This window comes from Leopardus geoffroyi, chromosome E1 (assembly GCF_018350155.1).
Source record: "Leopardus geoffroyi isolate Oge1 chromosome E1, O.geoffroyi_Oge1_pat1.0, whole genome shotgun sequence".
Taxonomy (NCBI): Eukaryota; Metazoa; Chordata; class Mammalia; order Carnivora; family Felidae; genus Leopardus; species Leopardus geoffroyi.
The window spans coordinates 17,010,273-17,036,426 of record NC_059330.1 but is presented as its reverse complement, the minus strand read 5'-3'; the positions used below and the strand labels follow the sequence as shown (position 1 = coordinate 17,036,426).

The 26,154-nt window shown below is 37.3% G+C and overlaps 1 protein-coding gene and 1 long non-coding RNA gene across 10 annotated transcripts in view; one reads left to right on the top strand and one right to left on the bottom strand.

Annotated features, from left to right (window-relative positions):
- SSH2 (slingshot protein phosphatase 2) overlaps positions 1-26,154 on the bottom strand; it is a 254,587-nt gene that overhangs the window by 80,805 nt on the left and 147,628 nt on the right. The window lies entirely within an intron of this gene.
- On the top strand, positions 13,675-25,801 carry LOC123603224. The gene is made up of 2 exons (XR_006714799.1): positions 13,675-13,880; positions 25,684-25,801. It is a non-coding gene; the product is annotated as an uncharacterized LOC123603224 (long non-coding RNA).

Here is a 26,154-nt window from a genome sequence, read left to right as displayed (position 1 = left end):
TAGCAGACAGCTGGTATGGCTCTATCTGAGTTTGGCAGACGTGCTTAGTCATCATCAGAGGACCCTACACACCCCAGAGATTCATCCTTTAAACATTAAGCACAGGGCACACAGTTTCTAAAAGGAAGGTGGCTGAAGATATTCCATTTTACCAAAACAAGAAGATATGGCCCATTTCATTCTTTTTCATCAAAAAAGAAAGGAAGAATAATGAGAGACATGGATATGGCCTCACTCACCATTAGAGAACAAAGGGGGAGATGTACAGACGGCTCTTGATAAGATTACAAGTGAAGCATGGCTACCAAACAAGACTAGTGAGGTACTGGGAGAGTTGAGGCTTGTAACACACACGGGACAAAAGATATAGACATCTTTTTTTTTTTTTGGCTGTATGAATTGGTAAGTTTATTTATATTTGCTGTGAATACTGACATGTGGACTAATTTGTGTTTTCTATTTACTTGATTTTTCTTATATATTTTCTTTTATCTATTTTCTTGCATATTATCTTTTATCTATTCGTGTATGTTAAACTTTATTCTGTTTAGTGAGATGAATACTCCTAGGTCTACACTATTTGCTTTTCGTGTCAGGCAATGAAAGGAGAGTGCACTTTATTAGGGTAAAAAATAATATATATTCTATTTCTACCTTTACATGCATATCTTAAAACTTTAATAAGTATATTTAATGCAGCAAATCAACAGTTCTACATTGCAGACACGTTTTTTTTCTAAATAAGGCTGTTCTGGAGTGGGCCTAGTAACGTGCCTTGAAAAATCAATGTAATTTAAAATACCAGTTTTTAAGTGTTAAAGAAATTAAAAATCCTACACATAAATGTCTTACTTTTAAAAATAAAGGTTGGGTCTCAGCCATACTCTAAAAACTAGAATACTTGGGTCTATGAAAGGAAAATAAAAACTAGAACTCACTGACAAAATAGTGATAAAGTTGCAATGCCCTTTTGGTAACTCAAGACCAAAAACCAAATGAGGCTAGAATCAGGAAGAAAATAGGGAAGTGACTGTATAACAAAGTACCTGAACTTCTGCTTAAGAAAAAGGACATAATCAGGCAAAAAGCTATGCATGTGAAGAATGGGAAAATAATATGGCAGGAATGGAAATGGCTATTAGCAAAGGAAGGTGGTACTGTGGGTGATAGTTTTCTGTTTTGCAAATTTCTCTTTAACGATGTTGTTACGCTGGGTTTTCATTTTTTTTTAAAAAGGACAAAAAAAAAAAAAAAAAAAAAAGCCTAACAGTACAGGAAAACACACCGTGGGAACAGAGTCAAGCACACAGATGTTTTGCGTAAGCTGCATTTTCAGAGACATCTGCCTTTGTGCAAGACTTGAAAAAGTAAAGCTGTTGTCAACAAGTTCTCCAAAGTGAGGGGTGGGGCCTGAGAGAAAGTGAGCTGTGAAGAAACCAACAATTAGAACCCTGAGGGCTGAGAAACACATAGTTTCTTAGACTAAGTTCCTCATTTATGAGCCACCTCTCTGCCCAAAATGCTTTGCCATCAGCAATGTCTCCTACTGAAACAAAGAGGACTCAAGCTGCCCATGTCTCTACTCAAGTGACTGAGGTTCTCCGTTAGCAGTGCCACTCAGCTCTTTGCAGTGGTTGCCTAACTCTGTGGTAGGAGAGATAAGGCAGAGTCTCCTATGTAAAAATCTGAGCGGGAAGCAAGATGCCCCACTCCTCCTTTCTTGTTCCAACTCCAAATAAAAACACTTATTATGTATGAAAAAATTCATGTAAAAGCAAAGACAATAAATATGTTCATCTGTTCTACTGCCTTGCTTTCGTGTAAGTTAAACTTTATTCTGTTTAGTGAGATGAATACTCCTAGGTCTACAGCGTTTGCTTTTTCGTGCCAGGCAACGAAAGGAGAGTGCGTTTGCACTTGCTTTACGTACTGCCCAGTCTAATGCCACGTACAGAATGTTTAATAAATGTGATCGGAAAATGATAACAGGGATGATGCTGAAGACTCCAGTATACTTCGGAGGATAATAAAGGAGGAAAACCACTGTGTGAAACCTCTTCTCTGCTGTTCATGTAGGAAGTGCCTAAGCCCATATGTCTGCAACACAGACCACAGGGAAAAGCTGCCTTACTTGTTCTTGTTTGCAGCCTTCCATCATGCCTGATGTGAGTGGGGAACTTCTACTCAACAAAAGAACTTTCAACTTACTTGCAAAGTTCTTACAAAGTTCTATGTAACGTTCTGTCTTGAACTTCCCTTTTCTGAGAAGTTGGGTGGGTTGTATGGGTTATTGTCCTGCATTTGCCTTCTGGGCAAGTTGACTGCAAAAGATTTTAGACACCTCTTGTTCAGGCACAGGAGCTTCTTCTAGATCCTATAAAAGCTCCACTTACTGTTAACATGACAATGTCGCTAATAATCTGTAGGTTTATACAAATTTGTTAGGATAAAGCTACCCAAACTGCTAATATAATCTCACTATATTGTGAAAGAGTGGTGGCAGGTCTGCAGTAAAGATGGGGAGTGGTAAGCTGGGCACAGATCTGAAAGGTCTTATACAACTTGCCAAAGAATTTGGATTTCACTCTGATAACACAGATCCAAAGTTAGCATTTCCAGAAAGATTTCTCCAACTACAAATGCAGAATGGATTGGAAGGGGTTAAAACTTAGAAAAAAAGGAAGATAGATGTTATGTTAGTATTCCAGGCAAGAAAGAAGGGTGGTCTGATCTGAGCAGACGGGAATGAAGAGGACATGGATATCTTGGGGATATTTGTCTGGTTTACTTTCTGGTAAGATGGAAAATTTGTCCATAAATAAATTCAAATTGTAAGAAAAATCCGAGAGAAAAGCTTTGATATGTGCAAATTTCTTGCACTCAAAGAACGTCTTTTTCTGTGTACCTCCTGACTTTCCAGACTGATCATCTTTTCCCTTTAATAAATTCCAATGCTTTGTGACTCTCACCCAGGAGGGTCAAAAAAAGAAGCATATTTACATGGCTAACAGCCTTCATACCACCTGCTTTGTCCAAACTTTTCTCAAAATAGGTTTCTTTCTCTTAAGTTATACTTTGTTAATCCTCAGATTTCGACGTAAAATCTGTTTTACTCTATCTGCCAGCTGACAGCCAATCATCCTGGACAAGTCAGGGAACCTTACAGGCAATTTTTGTTCATGTCACTTTGTTATCACACATGTCTATATCATTTCCTGCCAGGCACCAAACTTCCAGCATCAAGGAAGAACAGCGGAGGAGAATGCTTTTACACAAAGGATTTCCCTCCTTCCTTATCCCCTATTCAACGGATATGACAATATACTGAATGATACAGTGAGGGCTCAAATGAAATGAAAGATAATGCAGCTAAGTTCTGAAATGACCATTTTAAAGCACTCAAAGACAGAAAACTTAGTTGTCTGAAAGTAATAGCAAGCAAGATGAATCAAAACCTGAAGGTACTTCCATCAAAGGAAAGCAAATGAATTTTATAAATTCATTTGTATTACATTAGAATAGGACATGTAGGGAGGAACTGCTAGGCAGGTAGTACCAAATCTCTTTGGCTCTCCATTTTTAATAACAGATATTTTAATTTAGCTATCTATTAGAAGACAGTTCTCATAGATAATTTCTCCGTCTCTAAAATCAGTAGTTGTGCAAAATGCAGCTGTTTGAGAATTTTAAAAGAATTTATTTTACAGATGAACCACAGGCTATCCAGATGAAAGGAATGGAGCAAGTCTGGGGAATAAGATTTGATTCAATACACATCTATGATTTTTTTTTGTAAAGTAGACTTCATGCCCTACGTACAGCCCAATGAGGGGCTTGAACTCATGACCCTGAGATCAAGACTTGAGCTGAGATCAAGAGTCGGACGCTTAACCAACTTAGCCACCCAGGTGCCCCTCAGTATATATCTAAATTACAGTACAGTTGCCATGCTATAATAGGCAACTATCTTTGCTTCTTCTCTTCTACAAATGAGATCATAACACTAAACAAGATGTTTGAGTGAAACAGGATGAGAAGTATAAGGTGGCTACATCAAACTTTTCCACAAATAGACTTCCAGTTCTCAGATCACGTTTTCCCTGACTTAGGGGAAGCAGTAAACAGTAGGTGCACATTTGGCTAGGATTCACCTGACCTGTGTTTTCTAATCTCACTTTACCTATGGCTGGATGCTTCTGAGTCAGTTTTAACATGTAGGCAGATTCTCTATTTACAAAAGAGAAGGTTAGTATCTCACTTCTTGCAGGGAAACACAAAGGTAGGGAGAAAAGCATGGAACTGACAGGTGACCTGGAATTCTTGTCTGTCACTAATGAATCATATAAAATGAGGTGAGACAATTAGATCTCAATTTTCTGATAGAACATTATAAACTCTCCAAGCTTATGATTTTTAAAAGATTATCACTAGAAACCTTAAAAGCACTCCACTAGTTCAAGATGAAATCATCACCATATTTTAAGAGTATTAAAAAACAATGAAAAAAATACAACCAGGTTTCTCACAGAAGAGACGAACTCTCAATGCTCCCAAAAGTTATGTCACAATGGGATGGACTATTCTGTAAATATGACTTCAATCCTATCGGTTTCTGTTTAATTTGTTTACTAGATTCCGGCTTCCACTGGAAAGTTTTTCTACAAGTGGAATCTCATCCCTCCCCAACCCCAGTGTTGGCTAATTAAGAAAAAAAGGTATGGGAAGATCATATGGGTAGTTTTACACTCAAAAAAGAGGGTAATAGATGGCTGTTTAAGCTAAAGGGTAGTATATTGGAATTACCTGCACTGGCCATATTACCGATTCATTTAGCCCTCTAGAAAATCATTATATCTCGCTTTATCTGAATTTCTTCATCTGTAAAACAGGAGATCAGATTGATCTACCCTGTCTCGCATGCTTAGGGATAAAATATCCTTTTTTCTTGGTAGACAAAAGCTGGTGTAAGCTTTCTAAAATGCAGCAAGTATTGGGACTATATAAATGCAAGTTATTATTCTAAAGTACATAAAGCTTAGGCTTTACCATTTACATCTTGAATAACTGTTTTTTTAAATTAAAAAAATTTTTTACATTTATTTATTTTTGAGAGACAAAGCACAAGTGCGCGAGGGGCAGAGAGTGAATGAGACAGAATCTGAAGCAGGCTCCAGGCTCTGAGCTGTCAGCACAGAGCCCGATGTGGGGCTCGAATTCATAAACCATGAGATCATGACCTGAGCCAAAGTTGGACACTTAACTGACTGAGCCACCCAGGCGCCCCCTGAATAAATGTTAAGTTTAGGTCAATTAAATGGAAAAAGAAATCACCCTCTAGGCATGTTTTCATATGGAATGAACTCTGGCTTCCTTCTGAAGGGACTCATGTTAGCTTTTAAAACAATTTATTGGTTTGGTGCAGAAAGCTTTTTACCTAAGGAAGCTGAGCAGTTGGAAAGAACATCTAAGCCTATAAGCAAAACTAGAACACTGTCCCTATTTCTTTAAATTTAGTTGTTAACACTAGTAATGAAGACCAGCTAAGGTCATTCTTCTGTCTCTTACCATATCAGCCAAGTCCACACCTCGCTATATTTAGATAAGTTATGCCTATCCCATTAAAGACAGGAGATTCAGATCTACGCATAGGATCACAGCAGTGGGGTTTTACCTCAGCTTAGGGGGGGAAAGACGCTAACAAAAAAACTGTATAATGATGTATTCCTTGGCAACCAAGAGAACAACCAATGCTCAATTTTATTTCATTCTTAACAGACATATAATCTCTAGGATGCATACAGCAATCTCTACCACAAACTCTGGCATAGTCATGACTAAAGCAAAACCGTGAATATATTTTGGGTAACTCTCTTGCCATGACTGCCTGTCATGTCTTAGCCAGAGACAAGGAACTGCCCAGGTTAACAGGGTAAAACATTTCAACAGTCTGGTCTCCTGGGAATTGGAACAAACAGGTTTACAACTCAGGAATCACCATTATTTTAAAACATCAGGGTCTGGCTGGGTACAGCCCTGTAGCAGTGTCCAGCTGACAGCCAATAGGACCCAGCATTCAAAAAAGGAAGAACCGGGGCACCTGGGTGGCTCGGTCGGTTAAGCGGCCCGACTTCGGCTCAGGTCATGATCTCACGGTCCGTGAGCTCGAGCCCCGCGTCGGGCTCTGTGCTGACCGCTCAGAGCCTGGAGCCTGTTTCCGATTCTGTGTCTCCCTCTCTCTCTGCCCCTCCCCTGTTCATGCTCTGTCTCTGTCTCAAAAATAAATAAACGTTAAAAAAAAAAAAAAAAGGAAGAAGCAAATGGAGACAAAGCTGACTTATGTATTTATAAAAAAAAAAAAGTTATGGAACATGGATTTTATAGTAAAGGATGTGATGAAGTGAGTCAGAGACATGGTAGTGCAGGTAATGGGGAACCTGCTTGGATGAACATATTTCCTTACGTGGCCTCTAAATCTGGAATCAAAAGAATGTATCTTAGGAAAATTTCTGAGGAAAATATCTTAAAGAAAAATAAAATTGCCCTCAAGAGAAAGCTAAGAAAACTCCAGTAACAATCAGATGTTTTGGTACCTCCCCAACTGTCGGGGTGGGGGTGGGGGGATTAAATACATTTAAAGAATGTAGTAAACATACTTCTGAAACATAAGTATAACAAACAGAAATCTGTTTATCTTTATTCAAAGGAAACTGCACATTGCAGTTATGAACATTTCCACTGTAGGTAAGATAAGCAGATGTTGGATGTTTTCCCAAAGTTTCTCTAGTGTCACTGAAGAGGTTTATGAAATCTGCTTTACATTTTTTCAGTTAACAGTTAATGCTAAAAAGGCAACAATCTGAATGTTGTTTTTCTCTTCATATTTTATCATTTCTACAGTGACATAGTTAAACAATTGTTACCAAAAAGAAAACAAAACATATAGTTAGACATTATACTTGTATCTTCATTTTCCAATATTTACTTCTAAACTAAAAGTTACATAAATAGTTCAATATTTCAAATAGAGTGAATTTTTTAAATCCCCATTTTCTGCTTCCTCTGCCTCAAACCCCACTTAAAGAAAAATACCTATGTCTAAGTATTCTCAATTGACACTAAAAACTGAAGTAATCCTCTTAGGGGAAAAAGTCCTAAGACAGATAAATAAAGCTGTTTTTTTTTTTTTTTTTTTTTTTAAATTTTACTTTTTTTTTCTTTATAAGGTGTTTAATTTCTAAGAGAGCTAAACTGGTCTGAGTTTTCTCAAGTCTTTATATGCAAAACCCAGATTTTTTTTGCCACAGCAAATAGGTATTGGATTAATGCCTAAATAAATAATGTGAGATGGCAAGAAAGCAAAAATGGCACCTAAAACTTGACTGGTCACACTTCTGAAAATTTATAACTACATGTGGTAGGCTGTAGAAATTGGTCTTAACAGCAAAGAATGGTTTAATAGCTTAGAGAATCCTGGACCTTCAGTGCACAACTGAGTTCGATAGCACATTCATTCCACTAAATGTCTAAGCCCCGGGCAGTGTCTCCCAAACCTCCCAACAAGCCCTTTATAATTAATTTACTAAGTATCTGGATTAAATGAAATTAGAAATTCTAATTCCTCTCATAACTTTTTCTTCAAAGTAACAACTTTAAGTCATTTTTGCCTTCTAGGATGTAGTTCAAAGCACCAGAAATACTTTACCCAATATTGCTTCTCTTTACATTCATCACATAGGTTGTGACTATTTGTTGAAGGACACACAATATTCAGCCTTTACAGTAATATTCCTAGTTTTTCTTAAGCAAATTCCATTTCTGGAATATCTACTCCAAGATTATTATGAGAGTGAGAGAGATGGGGGGGGGAGAGAGTGAGAATTCAAGAGGCTGCACAATCCTTCTCAATAGTGAGAAAATGTTAGCTCAGGATCTTTCAGAGTTGGGAAATCATGAGTGATTGTTTAAAAATGGATAAATGAATCTCACTGGTAAGGTCAAAAAGCTTAAAAAGAGTTCTGACTTGGGGTGCCTGGGTGGCTCAGTTGGTTAAGCGTCTGACTTCGGGTCAGGTCATGATCTCTCAATTCATGAGTTTGAGCCCTGCATCCGGGCTCTGTGCTGACAGCTCAGAGCCTGGAGCCTGCCTGCTTTGGATTCTGTCTTTCCCTCTTTCTGTCCCTCTCCCGCTCCCACTTGGTCTCTCTCTGTCTCAAAAATAAACATTACAAAACTTTTTTTTAATTGAGAAAAAAAGAGTTTTGACTTAATTTCTAAGTCAAATGCCTGAGACAGTCTATTCCAGGTTCTTAATTTGGGGCATGAGAAGGGATTGGGAGGGAATGTCACTAGATTCCTTTGACAGTTTGATGAAAGCTATGGCCTCTCCTGCAGAAAAATAAATGTATTAATCATATACAAACCCACTTTTGCATGTGATTTCAAAGTATCCATGAATTTCTTAGTCTAAAACTCTGGATTAAAGGAACCTGATAATTGCTTTAAAAAAACTATGGGCAGCTGAGAATGAACAGCCTCCCCACTATTACCCCTCATCTTTTAGCAGCTAACAACTCCACTTTAACAAGAGGCAAACACTGAGTGATCAATGCTTGGATTTAACTTTGAAACCAAAGGAAACACACATCAATAGATAAAGTTTGGGACTTTCTAAGGGTCTTTTTTTATTAACACTTTGGACTCTTTCAATTCTAAAGCACACAACAGGCAAATCGAATGAAAAGATCCTCTACCTCTCCCCACTATGCTGCCCCCATTTCTCCCCATTTCTGAAAAATCCCTCTCCGACAAACACATTTAAATTACAAAGATCCCCAAGCATTAGGTGAAACTTCACTCACTGAACCCCTGAAGTACTAGATATAACAGAATTTCAGTACAATAAAAAATTCTGGACAAGATTTTGAAATTCATTAAAGTTGAATCAGACCAGCAAATGAGACTTTACATTTCTTAAACCGGATGGATACTCCAAAAATTTTAACAGCTACCCAGAGCATGCCATTCCATGTACCATGCTGCTACAGTACTTATTTTCGAGGAGTGTGAGAAATCTAGTATCACTAATACATTAAACATTGCTTTATTATGGTAAGTGATTCATCATGAAGGAAATGACTAGGTTTCTAACTTTATTGATCTTATGATTTTATAATCCATGTTACACGGGAAAGGAGATTAAATGCAAAGTGTAACTGTTACTATAAAGGTTAATGTTTATCACAGTTAACAATCCTCCTCTATTGCCGTTATGTTCATAAATGCAGTGGCCTCATATTGTTTAGGTGATTTTTTTATACCTAGAAATTGATTTATACAATACACCAAATATTTACACTTCAGTCTGTGGCTCAAACAATGATTTATCAGGTTGCTGACCATTTTTTCTAAAATAGGATCGCCTACTCCCAGCTTATTTTTCATCTCTTTGTACTGCTTTTTCTTTACAACTAATTTATTATTTTTTAATTTAATTCCAAGTTAGTTATCATATAGTGTAATAATGATTTCAGGAATACAATTTAGTGATTCATCACTTACATATAATGCCTAGTGCTCATCCCAACAAGTGTCCTCCTTAATGCCCACAGCCCATTTAGTCCATCCCCCCCACCCAAAACCCCTCCAGCAACCCTCAGTTTGTTCTTTGTATTTAAGAGTATCTAATTGTTTGTCTCCCTGTTTTTATCTTATTTTTGCTTCGCTTCCCTATGTTCATCTGTTTTATTTCTTAAATTCCATACACGAGTGAATCATTTTGTCTTTCCCTGACTTCTTCGGCCTTGCATAACACACTCTAGTTTCATCTACGTTGTTGCAAATGGCAAGATTTCATTCTTTTTGATCGCTGAGAAATATTCCATTGCGTGCGCACGCGCGCACACACACACCCCCCCCCACATCTTTATCCATTCATCAGTGGATAGACATTTGGGCTCTTTCCATAATTTGGCTATTGTTGATAGTTATAGCTAATTATTAATAATAATTTATTTACATGAAGGAATGTAAGCTCTAAGAGCTGAGACTTGAGTCTTTTTGGTACACTGATGCATTCCCAGTGCCTAAAACATTATAGGTCATCAATAAATGAATGAAAAGATATTTACTAAGTACAGATTTGAAACAGAGGCAACCATGGCACAGCACAAAAGCATGGGATATGAAGTTACAAGATTTGGATTTCAGTCACTGCTATTGCACTTATTGTTTATAGAACCTTGAACAAGTCACTTATCTCTTTGAATCTCAATCTCTTTCCTTTAAAATGATGCTAAAATATTACTGCACAGGGTTACTGCAAGTATTACAGAAAATAACAGAAGTAAAAATGTGTTGCAAATATTCGTGATTGTATCTAAGAAGTTATTCTTGGAAAACTGGCAGAAAATTCTGTAAAACGGATCAATCTCGAGAAAGCAAGTTATCTCAAGTCACCTTATCCTTGGTCTTGCAGAACTGTAGAGGGAGAATGAAGTAGTGAGAAAGCCCTGAGTTAGAAAAGATGGGCTTGAACTTCACTTACCAGCTGGCTGACCTTGAGAAAATCTCTTAACCTAAGGCTTAATTTTCTAATCTATAAAATGAGGGAAAAATACTGCCTCAAAAGTGTAATTGTTTTATTCAAAGGTTCCATTAATTATGAAAGCACTTTTAGAATATAATGCAGAATATGTGTTTTTATTAAAATCAATTAACTGGCATTCCTTAAAGAAAATCCTAATCTTATTTGTTCCACCAGTCAAATAGAAGGTTGTATTATTCAAGAATGTGATCACATAGACTACAGGCAGAAGTATACCTACTCCCAATTCTTGCTGCGGGCTCTCCAACTTTGGTGAGAGGACGGAACACAACAGATATGATAGAATAGGAAGATAGAGAATGGGAAGAGAAAACAGAGATTCAGAAAGATGTGAATAAGTAGCAAAGCTCTGATCAACTACAGGTCTATTTAATTTCACATCTCACAGGCAGGGCCAACTTCAGGGATGTGTGATCTGTGCAGCTGCACAGGGTAGGAGCTCGCAGGGGCCCTGTACTCGGTTTAATGCTGTTGTTGCTGTCTTGAAATTCTCAGTTCTTTTTGAACAAGTGGTACCACATTTTCATTCTGCACTAGGCCCTGCAAATTATGTGGCTGGTCCTGCCCATAATCTTTCCACTAGAGGACAAGAACAAGAGCTTAGTCTCAATGACTCTGTATACAGGAATCACTGCTAACTTAAAGGGCATTCACTGAAAAGGAGACCTTAAAACATGTTGGTGATCACGCATTTATAATACTTGAAGTATTTTGAAGTGAGCAAAATACTTCTTAGAAGCCAATTTAATTAAAAAGCATTAGCCCCAATTAGAAATACAAATGCCATATGCCTTTCCTATTTTTGTGCTCCATCACATCCTAATAATGAGCCAAAATGTGATGAGTAAATGGAATACCTGAACCTAATCAAATTGACTTTCCATTCTGAAATCCAACAAAAGACCCTATAATGTGGATTGTCTTTGGTTTTGATTTGATATCTGCTATCTCACAGTAAGCCAAGTAACATTACCACAGAAATCATCTCTGGAATGATATCCTTAACACAACCCAATTCAATGAAATCACACCCTTTAAATAATGTTTTGTTTATTTCTGCTCCTGCTGACTACAGACAGTTGGTGACTGTTTTTCCTTGACTGAAACGGAAAGGCTGAAGCTGATGAACTGAACACTTCCCAGGCTGCAATTCAGTTTTTGATGTCTGCAGGCCAAAAACATGCCTTTTCCTCTGAAATCCAGACTGAGCCTATACTAGTCCATTTTGACCTTTAGATTCCTTATCAGTCACCTTTGGTCTCTGACAGTGGTTGGACAGGCCAATCAACAGAGGTCCACTCTCCATGAACAAAGGCTGGTTATGTAAAAGAGGTGAGCTGTGGGCAGAGATACGATCTGAAGAGAAGGTGCTGAACTCATCCTCTGTGTTCCAGCAGCATGTCCAGGACTGCTGTCACTACAAAAAGTGAAACTTCACCCAAAAACATTTTCTCTGCTGGTGATTTAAACCCACACCTTCATTAAGGAAGCAGCTGGATTTCAGAGAGAGGCAGGCAACCACCAATACTGAAACCAGCATGCAACTGTGGTCTGTACTCTTAACATTCCTTTCTCTTTCCTTTTTTTTTTTTTTTTTCCCCCTTTAAGTCTGTCAGAGGACCCCTTGGTTACTATATATATACACATATAGATATGCCGGTGACATTTCAAGGTTAAGATTCTTTTTTTTTTTTTTTTTAAGTTTATTCATTTATTTTGAGAGAGAGAGAAGGCACAAATTGGGGAGGGGTGGAGGGGTGGAGAGGGAGAGGGAGAGTGAGAGTGAGGGAGAGGGAGAGGGAGAGGGAGAGGGAGAGTGAGGGAGAGGGAGAGGGAGAGGGAGAGGGAGAGAGAGAGAATGAATCACAAGTAGGCTTCACACCATCAGCACTGAGTTCAACGTGGGACCGGCACCCATGGACCCTGAGATCATGACCTGAGCTGAAGCCGGATGCTTCATTGACTGAAACACCCAGGCACCCCATCAAGGTAAGATGCTTTAAAAGCTTTAGGAAATGCACCTTTCTCCTTTCTCCATTACTCAATACTCATAGAGACTCTAAGATGAAAACTTTTATTCCAAGAATTTAGCAGTTTGTTCCCTAAAAACGTTAACCTCCTCAACTCTGAGAAATACATCCACTGCTTCCTATAGATAGAATCTGGAAATTCTAACTTCATCAGTTAGAACTGTTTACAAACTAATGTGTTTGATCATCTTTTTAAATTTCACTATCCTTAGAGTAAAATGGTACTACTGGAAATCTCAATGCTGTTTAACATTTCCTAAACAGAAAACAACAAAATGTTGCTCAAGGTCTGAATTAATTTGCTGCAGGATTCTAGGTAAGCTGGATTTCTTTGAAATCCAGCTGCTTCCTGTAAGTTTATCTTTGGGGTCTAAAATTCTCTAAGTCAAAAATGGTGATGATTTTAGAATAAAATGATGGGGCGCCTGGGTGGCGCAGTCGGTTAGGCGTCCGACTTCAGCCAGGTCACGATCTCGCGGTCTGTGAGTTCGAGCCCCGCGTCGGGCTCTGGGCTGATGGCTCAGAGCCTGGAGCCTGTTTCCGATTCTGTGTCTCCCTCTCTCTCTGCCCCTCCCCCGTTCATGCTCTGTCTCTCTGTCCCAAAAATAAATAAACGTTGAAAAAAAAAAAATTAAAAAAAAAAAAAAAGAATAAAATGAAAAAGTGGGGAGCCAACTAAAATTCGCAAATGCTACATATATACTCAACAACAGCTCAGGATAATTAGTTTATTTGGACCTCTGACCAACAATAATGTATTGATAATACATTATTATTTCATCTTCCTATTAGTTCTACTCAAATAGTTCACATGGGGTGCCTGGGTGGCGCAGTCGGTTAAGCGTCCGACTTCAGCCAGGTCACGATCTCGCGGTCCGTGAGTTCGAGCCCCGCGTCGAGCCCCGCGTCGGGCTCTGGGCTGAAGGCTCAGAGCCTGGAGCCTGTTTCCGATTCTGTGTCTCCCTCTCTCTCTGCCCCTCCCCCATTCATGCTCTGTCTCTCTCTGTCCCAAAAATAAATAAACGTTGAAAAAAAAAAATAAAGCATTTTCCATTAGTGTTTAGGTATGAAATAGCTAGCTTCCTGATAGAAAAAGGCAAATGAGGATCAGTTTTTCTAGGTCTCTAAGTAGTTCAGATGAATTAATGAATAAAATTCTATTTATCTCAATTTCACTTATCATTTCAGGAGTGCTATGAAAATGAATTACCAAAACTGCTGGTGGCAGTGAGACTGGTATATTTCTGGTAAGCAAACTAGCAATCTATCAAAAGTCCTAGAAATAGGTATACACTTTGGTCTAGCGATCCCACAATTGAGCTTTAGGATAGTTCTTTTATGCAAAGATTGCATAAGACACGTGCAAAGATTTGGGCCCAAGGATATTCATTCAGTGAGGCTTTGTTTATAACTGAAAAAAACTGGACATAATCAAAATGTGCAACAATAGGACAGAATTTGAATCAGTTCTATGGAAAACAACTCTGAACAAGGATATGAGAGAAATGAGTTTGAGGACAATGGCAGGATGTTCACAATATGCTAAGTGAAAAAATCAGATTACAAAGCAGTAGACAGAGGACAATCCCATTTTTAAAAGTATATACATATATAGAAAAAGCCTGGATGATGTTAATAGTAAGATCTTTAGGAGATAAGAATGAGTGTAATGCTTTTTGTGGGGGAAAAGGAGTGCTTTAGTATTTTGTTTTTTATATAATAAATGTACATTATCTGCAAATATTAAAAAAAAATAACTGGGGCACCTGGTGGGTATCTGACTTAGAAACTAAGGAGCTGAACACTGCTTATAGAACCCTAAATAAGTTGAGCCATTAATAGGCAACCAGGCCATTAAACTGGTAACCAAGCCAATAAGAACAAGGGCAAATAGTTATCAGCACACTCCACCCCTTATAGCTCACTCTACTGTAAATATTACAAGCGCTCTGTGCCATGGGAACCACCTTGCCTACCACATGATGCTGATGTAATAATATCCAGAGCTAAGCACCTGGAGGAAGCAGAGAAAGGTTTTGCTTTGAATTACTTGAATGCATTTTTCTTTTTCTTTTCTCTTCTCTCTCTCCCCCCTTTTTAAACCGTAAAGCTTCCACCAGCAGATAGTGTAATGATTTCTATTCTTATGCTGCCTGTGGGGATTTCACATTATGCTCCCAGCCACCAGTACTGATTCATTAACAGCCTTGTAAAATTGGCAGCCTTCCTAAATAAGCTATGTAAAGTCTGCAAATGTTACTGAGCTGTGTACTCAGTGGGTACTCAATAAAACTTGATAAATTCTGCCCATGATAGATCCAAAATATGCTCATAGCAATATCCCAAAGAAAATCATCAGTCTATACAAAAGCCTTTCTGGATTCTTCTGCTAACCACAAATCATTAATAGCAGTCCTTCACTGAAAAGTAACTATTGTAATATGGTGATAACATCCACCACATTCATCTTCCTTTTCTCTCACCACTCAAGTATCCTTTACCTCTGTTTATACAAATCAAGACATTTAAGACAGCAAGAAATAAAGGTCAGAGCCCCAGCTCAAATCCTACTGTAATGCCTTTGCTAACTGGCTCATTTACGATACCTTTCTGTCCTCTGAATACTTAACATTTGTACCATTCACCTGACACTTAGCACCTGTTAAATTGTTTTCTTAGTTATCCTTTTATTGACCAGTTCCTATATCTTCAACAGACTGAGCATCCTAACTGCAGAAGAACCATGTCTTGTGTTTCTTTGTATCTCCCACCCTTTGCCCAGAATAGGTGCAGTTATTACAATGATGCAAATGATAGGATTTTACCATCAGGCAGGCTCACCACTCTGTATTCTAATTCTTACTCTTATATTTCAGCTTATGTCAAAAGAGCAAAAATATTAGCTACCATTTACTGAGTGCTTACTATTAGTAGTACTTCACACATATCACATTTAATCCAAATAGGTATTACAAGCTCCATTTTATTAATGAGGAAAATAAGGCTTACAGTGGTTATATAATACATTCAAGGTCACACAGCTCATAGGTGATGAAACTCTGAATGGGACTCTTACTATTAGCAACAAGAACAAATGGCAAGTAAAATCCTGAACATGTGACCAAGAGACCTTTTGAGACTTTTTAAAGAGAATATTTAAGGAATGGGATACTTTAAGAATTGACTGTGAGGGATGCCTGGGTGGTTCAGTTGGTTAAGTGTCCAACTGAGGCTCAGGTCATGATCTCGCAGTTCGTGGGCTTGAGCCCTGCATCAGGCTCTGTGCTGACAGCTGGAGCCTGCTTCAGATTCTGTGTCTCCCTCACTCTCTGCCCTTCCCCTGCTCACGCTCTTGTCTCTCTTTCTCAAAAATAAACATTAAAAAAAAAAAAAAAAGAATGAAATTTTATTGGGGATGGATAAACATCACAGAGGTGGGATGTCAAAGAAGTTCAGTTTCACATACTGTTTGTCCTATTCCATTCATCTCCTAGGAAGAGAAATATATACTGAGAATTTATATTCTCCACAGATGCTGCAACTTTTCAAAGTAAAGCGCTCCACGATAGAAAATAAAAAATTAATAATAGAAATTAAAATATTTTTTGGTGTTGTGGGAATTTGGTATATCAACCTTAGGAGAAACATTGTACAGGTGACCAGTATGAACAGTATGGGTCTGAACTGCCTAAGTCCACTTATGTGCAGATTTTTTCAGCAAATATATTGGAAGGTATTTCAGAAAGCTGCAACTTGAAAAAATTCACAGATGAACTATGCAGCACAGAAAAAGTCAGAAGTTATTATAAGAATATAGTATATAATACATATGACATACAAAATATATATTAACTGGCTGTTTATTTTATTAGTAAGGTTTCTAGTCAACAGCAGACTATTAGTAGTTAAATTCCGGGGGAGTTAAGTTATACACAGATTTTTCTATGAACAAGAGGGTCAATGCCCCAAACTCCTGCTTCGTTCATTCAAAGGTCAACTGTAATTCTAAGTCTTCTACATTTAAAAACTAAACTGTTACAACTAAACAAAACAAACAAACAAAAAAAAAACCAAAAAACAACCCTAACACTCTAAAATACACTAACCCAGAGGTTTCTCTTAATTTGAAAGTAATTCGAGCCACTGGATTCTGTTGCTTTAACAGACATAACTAATGCCCAATCCCTCAGGTTACTAAAATAAGGATCACAATCCTCTAGAAACAGATTAATGCAGAAAATAAGAGTCGCTCAATTTGCACAAACCTGCAAAAAATGAAGTGGGCCCATATTTGCCCTTTGGTGTGTAATACTAGCAATCTATTTATAAATAATTTGCTACATCCTTTCCAAATCACAGGAACACCCAGAAGTCCTTGATGTTCTTAGCACATTTCTTCAGGTTAAATCTAATTACATTACTGGCAGCAACATCCTGCGCCATTCAACCAAGCAAAGTTAATTTTAACCCTATCTTAAAGTAGTTAGGATATCAATTTTTTTTTCTTTCACCTTAGAAATTCAGAAACATTATGGGATAGCATCTACACCACTGCTCTTTAGCACCAAGGCCGTTTAACATAATTAAGAGGACTCACAGTTACTGGAAAGACCCAAGAAGAGATGTGAGCAACATGATACATAGAAGTTTGGACCCTTCTATTACTCTGAGGTCCAACAGCTCTTGGAAACAGAGAATGACAACATCCTTAATTATTTAGCTTTGGGCAGTGGTTTCTCAGTGTTAGTAAAAAGGAATTGCTCAATTTCAGGAGTGATTACACATAAGCACACAAACAAAAAGCAGTAATTTAGGGGAAAAAATCCACTCTAGATTTGTCAAAAAGAAATTTTGACTTGAATGTATTACAACCTCACCATTCCTGTTCATCTTCATTGTGCAGATTTACTCTTTAGTTAACCTGCTTAAATAAGCATGGTTTCAGTAAAACCAAAGTTGAGAGCTCTCTTTGTTTTTTTTCTCCTTGGTTCCTAGCCAATTACTGCTCTGACTTCAAACACACACAAGTGTGGATAAAGTCACATAAAATTATCACCACCAACGAAAACATAAATGTACCTTTATACTGTGACAGCAGATCATTAACCTTTCCTTCATATTTGAAGGCCAGAACACCTAGAAGATTCACTAGATGTAAATTTACTTGATCATCTTTTAAAGGCATTACACTTTTTAAAAATTTTTATTTTTTGTTTGTTTTTATATTAGAGTGAGTGGGGGACAGGGTACAGAGAGTGAGAGAAGGAGAATCCTAAGCAGGCTCCACGCTCAGCAAAGAGCCTGATGTCGGGCTTGATCCCACAACCCTGGGATCATGAACTGAGCCAAAATCAAGAGCCAGACACTCAACTGACTTGAGCTACACAGATGCCCCAAACAATCCGCTTTTTGAGGCTATCTTCTCTGCATAAGAATCTGATAACTACAAAAAACAGTCGGTAGTAATTTAAAATCAAAGAAAAAGAAACATCCTATGCTTCTTTTAACTATATTAGTTTCTTTACCCACCAAAGAGAGAAAAAAAAGACCTTAAATTGCAAATAAATGCCTGGTTTCAATCCATTATCAATAATCTATCAATTATTCTAATTATGTTTGTCCATTTCTGTAAAATACATGATTTAGATTTAAAAAGTATCACGGAGGAGTACCTGGATGGCTCAGTCGGTTTAACATAATTGGCCAACTTTAAGTTGCCAACTTTAAGTGGCCGACTTTAGCTCAGGTTGTGATCTCATGGTTTGTGAGTTTGAGCCCCACATTGGGCTGTCTGCTCTCTGCACAAAGCCCACCTTGGATCCTCTGTTCCTCCATCTCTCTGCCCATCCCCACTCATGTTCTCTCTCAAAAATAAATAAAACATTACAAAAAAATAAAAAAATAAAAAACATCATGGATGAGGGGTGCCTGGATGGCTCAGTCTGTTAAGCGACTGACTCTTGATTTCGGCTCAGGTAATGATCTCAGGGTTTGTGAGTTCGAGCCCTGCATTGGGCTCTGCTTTGACAGTGTGGAGCCTGCGAAGGATTCATTCATTCATTCTCTCTCTCAAAATAAATAAACTTAAAAAAATATCATGGATGATAACTATACTTATGCAATGAGAACAAAGAAATTTAAAAACTTGAAAGGCAAAAAAAAAAAAAATTCATAAAATTATAACACTGAGAGTAGGACTTCTTGGTTTCAGGCTTGTCAAGTACAGGTAATTTTTGCTAAAGAACTGTTTCAGAGCTAGAAAAAGATGGAAGGCTACACCTAAATTATTCTACAAATCAGACATAAGATGGACAAAGACTGTATCAAAGATTCAACAAATACTCAAAAGCAAAAATCGTAAACAATAGTAAACCAAATCCAGCAATCTCTTAACAAATAATGCAAATAGCATGTAAGGATGATTTAACTTAGTAACTCAATATAAGTTGCTGCACTACTAGCAAATGGGGGGAAATATTATCATTCCAATAGATGTCCAAAAATCACTTAAAAAAATTCAATAACTATACCTAAAAATCTTTGATTGGATATACAGTTGACCCTTGAACAATGTGGGGGTCAGGAGAACTGAGCCCCCATGCATTTGAAAATCTGCAAATAACTTCTGGCTCTCTGAAAACTTAATGTCTACTGTTGACTAGAAGCCTTACCAGTAGCATAAATAATCAATAATACATATTTTGTATACATATTCTATACTGTGTTCTTACAATAAAGTAATCTAGACAAAAGAATGTATTAAGAAAATCCTAAGAAAATATATTTATAGTACTGATTATAAAAAAATCCATGTATAAGTGGACCTACAAAGATAAAATCCATAAAGTTCAATCCTCAACTTGAGAAATGGCCTATGCCAGAACCTATAGCACACAATACATCTGCTAACAAAACATAAGAAACATTCCTTTCACAGTGGAAAACAAGATAAAACCATTAGCACTGCTATTATTTAACATTCCACTAAAGCCCTAGCCAAAGCAATGTTTCAAATAAAACTCATTTACAGATGATATAATGATGCATGGAGAAAAGTAAAGAAAATCAACTTAAAAATCTATTGGATATTAGGACCAAGCAAGAGTTCAGCAAGGTGGTCTGATATAAAAGCAAATATAGAAATTTTTACTACACAGTTACAGTGACTAATTAGAAAATGTCATGGGAGAGAGCTCAAGAAATACATTAAAACAAGAGCAACAAAAACTTTAAGAAACACCCATGAATATACCTAATAAGAAATGTGTAACTACTATATGAGGAAAAGTTTAAAATTTAAATGAAAAGCATTTAAAATATAGTAAACACACACACCACATTACTCACTGGAAAGGCTCATTTCATAAAGCTGTTAATTCTCTCCAAAACCAGTTCAGTGCAATTTCAGTCAAAATCCAAATAGGATTTTTGTTTGTTTATTTATTTGGGGGAGAGAGAAAGAGTCCCCCGGGTGTATGCAAATGAGCAGGGGAGAGGGAGAGAGAGACTCCCAAGTAGGCTCCAATAGGGGAGAGCCCCATGCAAGGCTTCATCTCAGTAACTGTGAGATCATGACCTGAGCTGAAATCATCAAGATACTTAACCAACTGAGCCACCCAGGAGCCCCCTTAACAGGATTTTTTTTAAGTGGAAATTGACAAGGTGTTTCTAAGACATTTGGAAATAAAATAAGAATAGCTGATACATTAAAACATAATAACGAGGCAAGCCTTGCCATACAAGATATCAAAATACCCACTAAATTCCTATAGTAAGTACACAATGTAGTATTGGTGTATGAATAGAAAAACTATCAATAGGACTTAATTGTACAGAATCAACTCCAAATATCTATTAGAATATACAATAACTGTAGTGTTTCAAATCAGCAAAGTGAGAATGGACTAAATAAATGATACTGGGATAAATGACTATCCATTTGAAAAAAAGGTAAAGTCAACACCCCTATCTCACATTATAAATTCCAGATATTTTAAAGAGTGAAATACTTAAAAAGTATGGACTTATTAGAAAAAACATAAAAGAATACTTTTATAATCCTGAAAGTGGGTGGGAAGGGTTTTTAAACAAGATACAAAACTCTGAAATCCTAAGAGAAAATATCAGATTTTATTAAATAAATATTAAAAGCTTTTAGGAGCACTTGGCTGGCTCTTTTAGAGCATGCAGCTCTTTTTTTAATTGTATTTTTGAGAGAGAGGGAGAGAGAGAGAGAGAGAACGAACAAGCCAGGGGAGGGGCAGAGAGAGAAAGAGATGGAATCTGAAGCAGGCTCCAGGTTATGAGCTGCCAACGCAGAGCCCCCGTGCCTTGCTCGAAATCACAACCCATGAGATCTTGACCTGAGCAGAAGTCAGATGCTTAACTGACTAAGCCACCCAGGTTCCCCTGAGCATGCAACTCTTGATCTCAGGGTCACAAGTTCAAGCCCCCTCTTGGGTGTGGAGATTACTTAAAAATAAAATCTTAAGAAAAAAAATTAAAAACTTTCATTTTTTAAGTTTTTAATGTTTTTATTTTATTTTTGAGAGAGAGACAAGAGTGCAAACAGGGGAGGGGCGGAGAGAGAGGGAGACACAGAATCTGAAGCAGGCTCCAGGCTCTGAGCTGTCGGATCAGAGCCTGACATGAGGTTAGAACTCACAGACTGTGAAATCATGACCTGAGCCAAAGTTGGACGCTTAACCGACTGAGCCACCCAGGCGTCCCTAAAAACTTTTATAACAAGATGAAAAATTAAAAGACACATAATAAACTGGTAGAAAGGGTTTTGGGTTCTTTTTTTTTTTTTTTTGGCTACATATGAAGATCATGTAGAGTACATCAAAAAGAAACAAATACCAACAGAAAAATAGTCATAAGTACAAACATGCAAATTACAGAAGAAAAGTGAAAAAGACCAATAAAAAAATATAAAAGGATACTTAAACCTCTATAGTAATAAAGGAATTGCGAATAGAGAAATATTTAAGAGCAGGCCCTGGAGTCTGAATGCCTATGTTTGCACCCTGGCTATATAATATTATACAAGTAACTCAACATCTCTGTGCCTCTAATCTGTAACTGAGGAGAATATCTAACTCATAAGAAAAAAGAAAGATAATATGAATAGTATTCAAAATAATGCCTAGTACATAGTAAGAGTTCAATAATGTGCTTTTTAATGTTATTATTAGTATTACCAGGATTGGTGAAGGTCTATTCTTACAGCTGGTAAGAGCAAATTAGCAAAGCCTTTTTTGAAGGCAATTTGGCAGTATGTATCAAATTTTTAACATATACATACCATTAGACCCAGAAATTCCACTGCTACAAATTTATCTAAAGAAATGTTTCCATATGTATACAAAGATAGCAGTCCAGTACAGCAGTGTAGGAGCTCTGTGTTTTGAGACAGGAAATGCTGGTTCTAGTTTCAGTTCTGCCAATAACAAATCATGTAACTGCTATGCAAAAATCACTGCACCATTTCAATTTTTTTTAGTTTATTACTTCATAAAATGTGGATGAGGACTTGCTCAATCTGCCTCAGAGGAATACTTTAAGGATGTTGTTGCCAAGTGCAGCCCCTGGACCAGCATCATCTAGGAACTTGTTAGAGATACAAAACACCTTTCAGTTTCACAAAAAGTTACATTTTGGATAATTATCTGGATATGCTCTCCTGTTGTTAAACTTGAGCTTTAGAAAGCATCCATGTATAGCTTTGAAATCAAACTCATATATGAAATCGAATACTAAATACAAGTATTTTAGGTCAAGGATAAAAAGCTCAAGGTAACCCATTTCACAATCAAGCAATGTTTCAAGCACTTAAGTTCCAAGATTTCTGATCAGAGGTTTTCATAATGGGAATACTGTTTTAATGGTAGCCTCTGTCAGCATTTTGTCTAATAATTCTTGATCTTTTTCTGATCTTTTTTGGTAGGCACAAAAATAGCCACCTATTTGATACGTTGTTTGGCATATACCAATAATGCTAGAAGACCCCTTGCTTAGTGGCCACCTCTCAGGGATTGAATGTTGGCTCTGGAAACATAACATAGGCTCCCATATTTTTCAGAAATTCCAATTTCTCTTTTATTAAAAAAGTATGTATAGACTCTTAAAGGGCATGTAACTTCTCATGATTATTTGAGAAGTCTGATTTAAGACTCCTGAAATTTGATCCTATGATGCTCTGGGTTGCTCACATATTTTTTTCTAGTAGGATTTAAGCTTATGGCAGGGACTATTCTTAGTTTCTGGAGTGAATTTAATCACTTCTTAATGTTCTTCATTGATACTTCAAAATTAACCCCCTATTTGGTGAGTTTTATGCAATGACAAAGGGAGACCATAATCTAATAATGATATAATTTCCAGTAAAATACAGTAATACCCTAGTTATTCTCTAATTTCATCTATATATAACAGTTGAAACTCAAGAAATTAGTATGAACCTGTAAAATCACCAAAAAGGTATCTAAACACCATACTCTAAAGGTCATGAACTTTCTCCATTGGAGAGCCCCAAGGATCTCAGTCTGTTATGCTAGCCTTTTTCCTCTGACACAATTCTCATAGCATTTGTTACTTGGTTTCTAAACCCACAGCAAATCCCAGGCAGCAAATAAGAACAGAATAAAAATTCATGAGTGGGTTCTCAGCAGTGACAAGAGAATTATCTGGCTAAGAGTACACGTGTGTTAAGGTATCCCCTTCCCCAAACATACACTTCAAATTTTTTTTTGAGTCAGTCTCCACTTACGATCCTAAATCTTAATCTTTTAGTTACTCCCACTAGTCGCTATTTATATATCTGGCATCACCAGGGAAATGCTCACACCAATTGAGCTTTACATTATCAAGCCTTAGAAATAATACTTCCCTTTAGGAAAGAGATTAACTTTTTATAAGATCACATTAGAGAATCTAATTTTAAAAATATATTTATCTACACAACATTTCATATGATCTTAAGGAGTTCACTTTTTTTAAGTCTATTTATTTTGAGAGAGACAGCACAAGTGGGGAGGAGAGACGGAGAGAGAGAGGGAGAGGGGGAGAAGGGGAGAGAGGGGGAGGGGGGAGGGGGGGAGAGAGGGGGAGAGAGGGGGAGGGGGGGAGAGAGGGGGGGAGAGAGGGGGGGAGAGAAGTGAAGGGAGGGAGGGAGGGAGAGGGAGAGGGAGAGAGAGAGAATATCCCAAGCAGGCTTCGTGCCCCCAGCGCAGAGCCCTACGCAGGACTCAAACTCACCAAACCATGAGATAATGACCTGAGCAGAAACCAAGATCCAGACACTCAACCAACTGAGCCACCCAGGTGGCCCTAGGAGTTCAGTGACCTTCTAAAGCCAATCCATAAAACTCTAGGTGACCATGGATCCCAAATTAAGACCTTCTACATTACATGCCAAAAATGTGTGTTTCAACAGAATTTTTGGTATTATTTTTATCAGAATGACCTCTAAAGATTCTTAAATAATGATGAACTGGGGAACACTATAAATGCAAAATAAAAATGATGGCTGGTGTAATCCTAATGAATATACTTTAGATGAAGTGAATTTGGATACTACATCTCTTATAAGAAAAAAGGGTAGCAAAAGACAAAAATTAAAGAGATATTCTGCAAATTCTTTAAAAGACTGTCTACATTAGCAGCAAATCTTAGTGTAGCAAATACATTTTTTTACTGCTAAGTTGAAGATGTCAGCAGTTAAAGACAATTCGTAAGATTAAGTCTCAAAAGTGACCTTGCAACTCCTCAGAATATAATTTTTATAGTGGTTGAAAGCACCAGTCTAGGAAACGGCTCTGGATTCTAACAACAGTTTTATCATTTACTAGCTACATGGCCTTGAGCAATTAACATCTCTGAGTCTCAGTTTCATTGTCTGTAAATAGAACAAATTGGTTCATAGAGTTGCTGTTATGATTATATGAGACAATACACGTTAAACTCTTAGCACGGTGACAAGAGGTCAACAAATGGCAGGCATTAGTTATTAATTTCAATTAACTCATTTTTAATGTAGGTATTTATGGTTTGCAAAGTGTTACTGGCACATATGATCTCTTTTGATCCAACCTGGGGGTAGGAGCCTCATTTTACAGTGGAAGAAACTGAAGTCAAATGATTTACTCAAAGGCAATAATAAGTAGGAAAAGAAATTTGGGCTTAATTTGATTATACTAGGAACTAAAATGCAAAAGCTGAGAAGCTCTGCCTTTTAATGTTTTTTAAAAGTGTAGTTCAATATACATAAAATTTGCCATTTCAACCGTGTTCAGTGGCATTAAATACATTCACATTGTTGCGTAATCATCATTCATCCCTAGAACTTTTTCTTCTTTAAAAAAAATTTTTTTAATGTTTATTTATTTGTGAGACAGAGAGAGACAGAGCATGAGTGGGGGAGGGTCAGAGAGAGAGGGAGACACAGAATCTAAGCAGGTTCCAGGCTCTGAGCGGTCAGCACAGAGCCCAACGCGGGGCTCGAACTCACAGACCGTGAGATCATGACCTGAGCTGAAGTCGGTTGCTCCACCGACTGAGCCACCCTAGTGCCCCTTTTTCTTCTTTTTAAATGAAATTCTATCAAACACAAACTCTCCATTCCTCCTCCCCCAAACTCCTGGGGATTTCTTTAGGTGCCTCAAGCGGAATCATGTGGTATTTGTCCTTTGTCATTGGCTTATTTCATTTAGAATAATGTCTTCAAAATTCATTCTTGTTGCAGCATTTGTCAGAATTTCCTTCTTTCTTAAGGTTGAATAATACTCAGTTGTACTGCATACCACATTTTGTTTTATCCATTTATCTACTGACGGACATGTGGGTTGCTCCCCATGTTGTTTTGTTTTTTCAAAATATTGTCAACACTATTGATATTGGTTATCCAGTTTCTGATTATTCCCTCCTTTCCTTCTCTTTTATTCCATTTCTTTTTTTTAAGAAAAAAAATGCAAGTAAGTGGCTGATTAATTCTGTAGAGTTGGTATACACACCACTAAAACCACTTTATTTTGTGGCTATTTTTTGTAGGAGCTCCACCATGAATCAACACAAAGAAAAAACCTGAAACTCAAATGAGCTTAATTTGATTTGGTAGGAGAGCAAACCATCAATTAAAATAATAAATTATGTGTAACATTATAAATCACTTCACATGCTATTTTAGGACTTTTAATAAGAGATAGTGGAAAGTTTCTGTTGTTGGACATTAAAAAAAGTTTTTCAGGGTTGACCTGGGAGGGAGAAAGAAACATTCCCTAAGTATCCAAAAGTCTGGAAAAACCTCAGTAGCTGACTCTCCTGAAGCCACTCCGGAGTGAGTGCTAACACACTACGAAGACCAAACTGCTGCTACACAAAGTAACCCTCGCTTTAACTGTGAGGCGAGATTAACCACAAGCATCGGCACACAGTTCTCAGAAATAGCTCAACCACAATGGAAGGGAAGGACGACAACTCTAGAGACTTCAAAAAAACAGCGACGATTTAAGATGCGTTGAA